Below are 10,472 nucleotides of genomic sequence, written 5' to 3' on the forward strand. Positions count from 1 at the left end.
TGTTTTATTTCTGGAGAAGAGAGGATGGTTCCACACCAGGCTGGTGTGCAGCTCTCTGGATGCTGTGCAGGATGAGGGGGTGATGCAGCTGTGCCAGCCTGGAGCTGGCTCATCACTGAGCCATCAGCTAAACATCTGCAGCTGGCTCCTGCCTCCATCAGCTCTGCCATAAACAGGCAGCCCAGGTGTATTTGTGCTGTGAGTGTAGCACAAAGAACTGAAAAATAACGGAGCAAGAATGGAAATAACAAAACTCCTTCCCTCTGTGGGCAGGTGGAGCTGCCTTGGCTGAGCTCCCTGCTCTGTGCAGGGCCAGGGGAAGCAGGGATGGACCCCTGAGCTCCCTGGGGCTACAGATGGGCCCAGCAGTGAGAGGCGCTGGCTGAACATGCAGGGTCTCAGCTGAAACGTTCTCTAAAGGCACAGTGAAACTCTCCTTTCCCCTCCCCAGCACTGGAAACCTTGCAGAGAAAATGCTCCAGCGTTCCAGAGGCTGCTCCTGCTTTCTCACTGCATCATGCTGGATGCCCCCGAAAAAGGACACACACACAGCCCTAATTAAAGCCACCCTGCACCCCAGGGCCAGAGCTGGGTTTGGAAACTGCTGTTCCCTGGCTCAGGGGCTCTTTTTTCCATCCCATCTAGGCTCTGTGTGCTGCAGTGGCACCGCCAAGGAGAAAGAGCTCCCTCAGACATGAGGAAAAGCATCTTCCAGTGCCTTTAGCAAGGGTGACCGTGTTCACAGGGGTCTGAGGATGAGGGGAGCAACGAGGATCTGACCCCATGTTTCAGAAGGCTGATTTATTATTTTATGATATATGTTATATTAAATCTATACTAAAAGAATAGAAGAAAGGATTTCATCAGAGGGCTAGCTAAGAATAGAAAAGGAAGAATGATAACAAAGGTTTGTGGCTCAGACAGAGTCTGAGCCAGCTGGGCTGTGATTGGCCATTAATTAGAAACATCCACATGAGAGCAATCACAGACCCACCTGTTGCATTCCACAGCAGCAGATAACCATTGGTTACATTTTGTTCCTGAGGCCTCTCAGCTTCTCAGGAGGAAAAAATCCTAAGGAGAGGATGTTTCAGAAAATATCATGGCTACAAGCAAGTGCTTTTAAAGTCCCTGTTTTCCAAAGGAACAGACATTTTTTTTATCACTGTTTCTTCCCCAGTGATCCCATCTGAGTCTCTGAGTGTGCAGCCTGTTGGAAAAGCTTCTCCCCTTGGGCAGTCTGTAGGTATCCAAGCCATGCTTGGATTTATTCCTTACGAGGGGAGTGGGGTAAGCCGAGGGCTCCTCTGCTTTTGGGAGCTTCTCAGTGCAGACAGGCCCACATGCAGGGTCCAGGAGCTCTGCAGCTCACAAATTCCCAAAGCAAAGCCCCATCCTGGAGAGCCTGGAGGGAGGGAGTGTGGGTCAACCTGTCAGGGTGGCCTCACAGCCTTGAAACAACTGAGGGCTTTGTTTCCAGAGCTTCCCATCAGAGGCTGGAATCTCCTCTGGGGCAGCAGCCTGCCACGGGAATGCTGCCTGCATGGCTGGAGCTGTGCTCGGGCATTGGCACAGAGGCTGGCAGCACCAGGGAGCCCTGGCTGTGTCTCCTCCAGGCACGTCAGAGTGATGAATCTGTCTCCACTTGCCAGTGTGAGGGCACGGGCACGCTGCAGCACAGCAGGCTCCTCTCACAGCCTGCCAGCATCCCAAGAGCCGCCAGCAGCCAGCAAACCGCCCCTCTTTCCTGAAGAAGTGTGCTAGGGTGGGGAATTCACTGCTGTCTGGAACGTTTTTCCTTCAGAGACAAGCAGGAGAGATTTGCCAGGCTGTTCCACGGAGAGGAGGAGGCTGGAGGGATCCACAGCTGATGCACTCAGTACAGAATCCTTTGGCTTGCAGCTCTCTGCTCTTGTTCTGGGCTGCAGGAACAGCTCCATGGGGCTGCCACCAGAACTTTTTCTTTAGCTCAGGCTGGGGCTCGTTGTGCTATTGGCACTTCACTGCCTCAACCCGGCTTTCTCCAAACTCTGGAGTTACTGGTGTGGCAGACAGGCTAATTTACAGGGAGGTGTGGTATTGTATATGAATAAATTGTGGCCCCAGGAGTATGGTGGAGTGTGAGTATCTCTGCTGTTACTTGGAAAGAAATGAGATCAGGGCATTTACCCATGAGCATGAGTGTAGCCTCTCCTGTATGATGTACATGGAACCCTGAAAATAAGAAACTGCAGCCCCTTGAGACAGATGTGACATCTTTAGATTGGCCATCCTCAAGTGGGGGTGAGCACACCCAGCCCAGAGAACCTCCCCAGTCACTGTACAGCAAGGGGAAATAAGGATTTGGAGAAGACTGAGCTATTTGTGGAAGCTCTGAGGCCATTTAACCATGTGTCTCCTTGCTTGTGAACAGCGGTGGTGGCATTGGCCTGGCCAAACTGAAGGTGCTGGCTAGGATGCTCAGATTTGGATGTTAAATCTTTAAGAAAATGTTAGTATCAGGCTAAAGTTTTATCAAAGTCCCACTCCTGGATTAACACTTGCCAAGAGTTGAGGCCATGGCTGTGTGTGACACTTCATAAATGATTAAACACTGTCCTGCACAGCTGAACCTCTGCAGCCCCAACTGCCTGCTCCAGAGTGTTTGCAATTTCTTCACCATTTCACAGCCTTTCATTCATCCTAAATGTTTATTTAATACTCCTGGAAGACCTTTTAAGCTTCCTGGGTTTAATGTTTGCTAAACAGCCTGTCACTTCCACTTGTATTGATAATTGCAGCCTCTGTGCTAGCACAGATCTGCAGAGCCAGGGCAGCCCTGCAGGGTCTGAGGGAGCTGAGGTGGGTGTGTCACCAGGATAGTTTCTGAAAAATCCCTTTGCCAGGGTTTTTCTGCTGAGAAGCCTCAGAAGAAAAGCAAAGCAATGATTATCTGCTGCTGTGGAATGCAACAGGTGCATCTGGGATTGGGCTCATGTGGTTGTTTCTCATTAATGGCCAATCACAGCCCAGCTGGCTCAGACTCTCTGAGAGTCACAGGATTTTATTATCATTCCTTTTCTTTCCTTTCAAGCCTTCTGATGAAATCCTTTCTTCTATTATTTTAGCATAGTTTTAAGAAATAATTTTCTTTTAATATAATATATATCATAAAATAATAAATCAGCCTTCTGAAACATGGGAGTCAAGATTCTCATCTCTTCCCTCATCCTGGGACCCCTGTGAACACCACCACAGTGGGTGCTTGTCAGCTGGATCATCTCCCCCCTGCATTTCTCAGCCCCTGTGCTCTCCACGGGCTCCTGGCAGTATTAGTTTCACAAATTCATTTTCCTGCACAAAGGCTTTTGGTTACTTTGGAATTAGGGACTGTTTGGAGTTCATTGTTTTCCTGAGCTGCCTTGTTTTGCTGTAATGCTGAGACGCCTGGGCTGCAGGAACCTAATCCCCCCCCTCCTCCTCCTCCTCCTCCTCCTCCAGCAGCCCTGCTCTGTGAAAATCTGTTCTCTGCTTAAGTGCAAATTGTTGATGGGAGATAGCAGCGGGTCTTTCTGCTTCCATTTAATGTGTCAGCAGAGAAAAACATCTGCTTGCAATTATGGGCATGGCCTTGCTGAAGGATTGGCCTGGTAGATTTTATAAGGTAATAGGAAATCTTTATCAATTCATAATTCCTGGTGTCAAAGAAAGGAACACGTTTCATTTAAAATTTTCACCTTTTGTTTTAGAAAATCGTAGGATAAACCATGAGATTGATATCAAGGGAAGAATGAAGAGTGAGTCCTGGGTTTCCCATGCAAAAGGGCCAGGCTGGGGAAGGAGTGGGCTCTGCTGCTGGTCCTTGGCTGCCCTCCCCTCTGCACCATGCCCACAGGGGCAAATCCTTGTGGAAATTATTTGCTATTGCCTTTGCAGCATGGTCTGAAACAGGAAAATGGTGTCCCAAGCATTGGGATCTCTTGGATGGGGCAAGTGGCTGCAGAGGAGCTGCACTGGCACATGCTGAGCTGGTGGGGAGCCCCTGTGGCTGCAGAAGCAGCACAATCCAGCACATTCCCAGTGGCTGCAGGAACAGCCTTGAGCCCAAACCCCTCTGTTCTCACCTTCTCCCACCCCAGAATAACCAGTGCCAGCAGTGGAGGTGCTCCCACCCTGCCTGGCTGTGCCCAGGGAGTGCAGCTTCTGTGCCTGGGGAAACTCTGGGACAGGTTTGTGGTCACAGCAAGGGCTGCCCAGTGGGCTGGAAGAGGCTCCCCCTGCTCCCTGCCCCAATCCCTCCATTTGCCCTTGTCCTGCTCCTGGCAGGACACACTGTGGCTGTTCTGGGATGTGCTCAGCCCCATTTGTCAGCCCACTGAGAGCCTGCTGTAATTTCCTCTGTGATTAAGGGTCTTAGAGCATGCTCAATATCATTAAAGAAACAAGAAAATTATAACAGTAATGATCTGTGCTCAGGAATACTCCCAGGAGTAGCTGGAATTGCATTCAGTGCTTTTCAGCTAAGAAAGCTCCTTGTGCCTCAGCATTGGCAGATTCACAGGGACAGCATCCCTGGCTCTGGGGACTTTCTGTGCTCTTTTTTTCCTTCAGCACCAATTCCTGTTCCCTGCTGTACACTTGTGTCCAATTCCTGTCCAATTCCTGTCCAATTCCTGTTCCCTGCTGTACACTTGTGTCCAATTCCTGTCCAATTCCTGTCCAATTCCTGTTCCCTGCTGTCCAATTCCTGTCCAGTTCCTGTCCAATTCCTGTTCCCTGCTGTACACTTGTGTCCAATTCCTGTTCCCTGCTGTACACTTGTGTCCAATTCCTGTCCAGTTCCTGTTCCCTGCTGTACACTTGTGTCCAATTCCTGTCCAATTCCTGTTCCCTGCTGTACACTTATGTCCAATTCCTGTTCCCTGCTATACACTTCTGTCAAATTCCTGTCCAAATCCTGTTCCCTACTCTACACTTCTGTGCTTGGATGTGGAGCTTCACCCCTGGGACGAGGCTGAGAAGTGCAGACAGACATTTCCCCAGTGAAGGTGGACAGATGCCCGTTGTCCAGAGAGGTCCAGGTTCTGCCAGCTGCCTCCTTGCTGATATGGAGATGCTCTCCCTTGTCACAAGATCACCAAGGTTTGGTTTCTGCCACCACAACTGATCTGCTTTGGGTATGGGAAACATATCCTGAGCTCCTGGGCTAGTGGCACTGCCTGTACACGAGTGTGTGAGGCATGCACAGGCTGCCACCAGCCCCTGACCATTCTCCAGCCCAGGGAAATCCACAGAAGCGCCATGGAATTCAGACGGACTTGAGAACAAAACAAAGCAATAAGAAGGGTGGAGAAAATTCTGGAGCTAATTTCTAAAATGCCACGAATTTCTGGGGGCAGCTTGAATGGCCAAATCTTTGTTAGGGCAAGGAGGAAACATCTGGCCAGGGAAGCAGGGTCCTACAGCAGGAGCTCTGTTGGGGCTCCCGTTGTCTGCTCAGCCCTGGGCCCAGCTGTGTGTGCCAGGGGCTGCTGGCTGCCCAGCCTGAGGACATGCCTGTTCCTTGCAGGGGACAGACAGTCTGGTTTAATTTTAAACTCCCAGATGTTTGATGCCTCACCAGCATTTCTTTTCACTGAAGCAAACCCGAACTAAATTCATCTTTAAGTTCTCAGACGTGAGACGTGGGGAGGTTTGTTTCTCTGCAGCTCCCGGCGGAGCCCTGGCCTGGTGGGATGTGCTGTGGCATCCCACTGAGGGCAGCCCACCTCCCCTGGTGCATCTGCAGGGTCTCCACATCCACCCAGAGTGCCTCGGTGGCTCATGATGCCCATTTGGGTAGCACATTCTGGTGGGTGGGCTGGCTCTTGGCTCTGCAGCCCCTCGGCGGAGAAGAGATGGACAGACATGGCCCCAGTGTGCAGCTCCCCAAATACCCCCATGGGGATTTTATTTATTTATTTATTTATTTATTTATTTATTTATTTATTTATTTATTTATTAATTATAAGTATTTATTTATTTATTATTTGTATACACACACACACACACACACATATATATATATTTAGATATATTTATATACATATATAAATACCCAGACAGCCATGCCCCCAGTGTGCAGCTCCCCAAATACCCCCATGGGGATTATTTATCTATTTATTTATTTATTATATTTATATATATATATATTTATTTATTTATTTATTATATGTATATATATATATATATATATATATATATATATATACACACACAAACATATATTTATATACATATATAAATACCCAGACAGCCATGCCCCCAGTGTGCAGCTCCCCAAATACCCCCATGGGGGTCTGTCTTTCTTTTCTTTCTTTTTCTTTCTTTTTCTTTCTTTTTCTTTCTTTTTCTTTCTTTTTCTTTCTTTTTCTTTCTTTTTCTTTCTTTTTCTTTCTTTTATATATCTATATTTTTATTTATTTATTATATGTATATATACACACACACATATATATATTTTTTTCAATATATTTATATACATATATAAATACCCAGACAGCCATGCCCCCAGTGTGCAGCTCCCCAAATACGCCCATGGGGATATATATATATATTATATATAATATATATTTATTTTTTATTTATATATATAATATGTATATATATTTAAAATATATTTATTTATTATTATATTTATTTTTCATTTATTATATATAGATATATCTATATATATATATATATCCATATATATAAATTCCCTAGGGACCAGGCTGCCAGTGTGGACCTGCAGCTTGGAGCTTGCCTTGCAAGCAGAGTCTGGATGTATCTGGAGGTGTTCCCAGGCTGCAGGGTCCCCCCCATGGTCTCTGTCCATCAGCTGCCCTCCAGCAGCCCCAGGAGTGGGAGGAGAAGCCCTGTGGGATGACACTGCTGTGGCACTGCTGGCCCCTGTCACCTGCACTGCTCTCGTGGGAATTCTCCTGTCTCATACAGTGGGAAAACATCCCAAGAGCTCTGGACTTTGCATCTTGTTGCTGTTCTGGGGATGCTGCTGCTCACAGAGGCACAGGAGAATCTTCCAGAGCCCCCAGGGTGCTCTGGACTCCCTGTGCCCTGGGCTGGCAGCCTCCACCTGAGCTCTGCAGGTGATGCACCCAGGGAAGCTGCAGATTCTGAAGCTGTTGTGGGGACACAGTTCAGTCCAGAGCTCTGCTTTCCCCTCAGACAGATTCTGGAGGAGTTGTGGGGACACAGTTCAGTCCAGAGCTCTGCTTTTCCCCCCAGGCAGATGCTGGAGATGTTGTGGGGACAGGAGTTCAGTCCAGAGCTCTGCTTTCCCCTCAGACAGATTCTGGAGGAGTTGTGGGGACACAGTTCAGTCCAGAGCTCTGCTTTCCCCTCAGACAGATTCTGGAGGAGTTGTGGGGACACAGTTCAGTCTAGAGCTCTGCTTTTCCCCCCAGGCAGATGCTGGAGGAGTTGTGGGGACACAGTTCAGTCCAGAGCTCTGCTTTTCCCCCCAGGCAGATGCTGGAGGAGTTGTGGGGACACAGTTCAGTCCAGAGCTCTGCTTTTCCCCCCAGGCAGATTCTGGAGATGTTGTGGGGACAGGAGTTCAGTCCAGAGCTCTGTTTTCCCCCCAGGCAGATGCTGGAGGTGCTCTGGACTCCCTGGACCCTGGGCTGGAGCCTCCACCTGAGCTCTGCAGGTGATGCACCCAGGGAAGGTGCAGGCTGGAGGGTTTGCTCGTCATCTCCTGCTGATTTGGAGCATTGGACTATGCAGGATTGAGTTTGATCTCTTCCCCTCTCCCCAGATTTTTAGTAGCTGACAGTTGTTACCAGCGTGAGGCACTAACTTTTTATTTTGAAGGCACGAGTTCAGGCTCGTTAATCACTTCCAAATGCCCCTGTCTAAGGGCGATATTGTTTCAGCTTTCAGCCACTAATTTTTTGAAATCTCTGAAATAAGACTCTGCTCTTGAACATGTGCTGGAGAGTTGTTCCTTTCCGCTGTATTTTAAAAATATACATGTGGTTTAATTCAACAAGAGGGCTAGAGGGGACATTTTTCCTCCAGTTTTCCCCCCCCTCTTTTTCTTTAGAGCCATGTCTGCCAAACCACCCAACTCTGTGCCAACAGCAGCCCCTGGATGATCCCAAATGCATTTGGGGGCTAAGAAATGTTTCTGGGCAAGCTCAGCTCTGCTGCCCTGCCAGTACAGACTGAGATGTGCCCGGGGTCAAGGGCAGCTGCCACAATTTGGGCTGAGTGTGCCAGACACGAGAGAGGGGCTGGGCCTCCAGCCCTGGAGTTGTGCTCCTCACTCCTCATTCAGGAGAGCTGTGCTTGCTTTGTGGACAAGACAAAGCCCAGCTGTGATGGGGATTCAGGCTGCTGGGCTTGGGAAGTCAGTGAGTGCTGCAAAGCTGGAGGAGAAATGGCAGGGAACACTCGTGGCTCCAGCAGACACCAAAAAAATCTGGGGATGTATCAAAACAATGGGATGTGATTATTCAAAAATGTGAGCTGCAGGAAGGAGTCCTGCCAGGCCTAAAGCCCTCAAGGAACTTGGTTGTGTCTGGGCTCAGGGATCCCAAGGAAAGATTCATTTCTGTGACTAAACTGGCTTTTATGTGTCCTGGTTTTGGTAGGGCTCTTGGAGAACTTGGGTGCTCCACAGGGTCTGGCAGTTGCAGGAGCTGCTTCTAACCCAGGCATCAGTCAGGGACCTCTGGCTTCAGGGACAAAGAGATATTTTAAAATTATTTCCACTTGATTTGTAAAGAAGAAAAGTGATGGGGGAGGGAGACAGGGAAAAGCTGTTGGTGTTTCCAGTAGAAACAGACCAAGGAGGCCCTGGTGAGGACTGAGCTGGGCTGTGTTTCACCTGGGCCGTGCCCTGGCTCCCTCCTGGCCAACTCTGCAGACACCAGAGCTGTGTCCCTGTGTCAGGGTGTCTTGGTTTGGAAAGCCAGGGGTCTGCTAAGGAAGGCAGGAGCGTCCCCTGAAATGGAGAATGTGAACCCTCCCCACCCCTCTGAGTTGCTATAAATTTTAAATTAAGGGGCTCTCAGGCAAAAAATATGGGAGCAGGAAGTAACAGTTCTTTAATAGGAAAAAAAAAATAAAGGATAAAATAAACAATGCAGTGAACTAAACCAACAGTGCCAGAGTCAGAACCCAACCTGACACCCTGTGGGTCAGGGTGTGGGCAGCAGAACCATTGGAATTGTGGCTCAGCCCTCCTGCAGTGCCAGGGCTGGTTCTGCTGGAGCAGGGATCCTGGAGAGAAGGATGGATTCTGCCTCTGAAGATCCAGGGGAAGGAGAGGCAGCTGCTGCTCCTCTGGAGAATCCAGTGGAGAAGCCGTGCTGGTGCCTCAAAACCTCTGGATTATATCCGGGTAGGAATGCTTGGCTGGTGTTCCAGAATCTCCACATTATATCCAGGCAGGAATGCTTGGCTGGTGTCCCAGAATCTCCAGATTATATCCAGGTAGGAATGCTTGGCTGGTGTTCCAGAATCTCCAGGTTATATCCAGGCAGGAATGCTTGGCTGGTGTTCCAGAATCTCCAGATTATATCCAGGTAGGAATGCTTGGCTGGTGTCCCAGAATCTCCAGATTATATCCAGGTAGGAATGCTTGGCTCCTCCCTCTGGGCTCACATCTGCCAATGGGATGCTGCAGTTCTTATCAGCCATGCAGGGACATTCCATGGCTGTTATCAGCAGTGTCCCCTCCCAGGGAGGAGTGATTGTGGTCACTCAAAGAGAGAGATAAGGCAAACTGCCCACTTGACAAAGGTAATCTGCCATCCAGATGGGAATTGAAAACATCTTGCATTGCAATTTTCAACACCGGGCCATGTCCTGGGAGTCCTCACAGCCCAGCACAGCTGAGGCCACCATGGTGGTGGCAGGGCCCAGCCAGGTCTCCTGTGCCTCCATCCACAGCCTCAGCCACAAAGCTCTCTTGCCTTTGCTGGGGAATTGCTGCTGATGGAAACCCTCTTCTGTCTCCAGCTCTTGGAAGCTTCTGAGCTTGCTGAGGCTGTTATGTCCTGTGGTTCTGTTGATATTATAAATAGATGTTGTAAGTGAACATGAAAGAATTTGTGCTGACCAAGGGCTGTTCCTATTAGATGCAATGAGTGAGGAGGGGACAGCTCCTGTCAGGCCCAGTCTCTCATGTCATGGTGAGCTCTGATGGCTCTTCCACCCCACAGCAGATGCTGGGATGCTCCCTGCACAATCAGGGTTGTCCTTTCAGGGCACGGGATGCTGGGCTGTGCACACATGGCATTTCTGTGTGAGACAAAGATGTAGAGACAGATTCAGTTAAAGGCTTGGGTGTCAATGGCGACTCCAGCAGAGCAGAGAGGAGCTTTGAGCAGAGCTTTGTGTGAAGAGCCCATCCAGGAGCCAGAACACGCAGCTCCCGCTGGCCGGAGGCAGAGGAACAATGAACAGAGGCACCGGGGGGCTGCGTGTGGGACAGGGGGGGCTGC

Source organism: Molothrus aeneus, chromosome 29, assembly GCF_037042795.1.
Source record: "Molothrus aeneus isolate 106 chromosome 29, BPBGC_Maene_1.0, whole genome shotgun sequence".
In the NCBI taxonomy this organism is placed as follows: Eukaryota; Metazoa; Chordata; class Aves; order Passeriformes; family Icteridae; genus Molothrus; species Molothrus aeneus.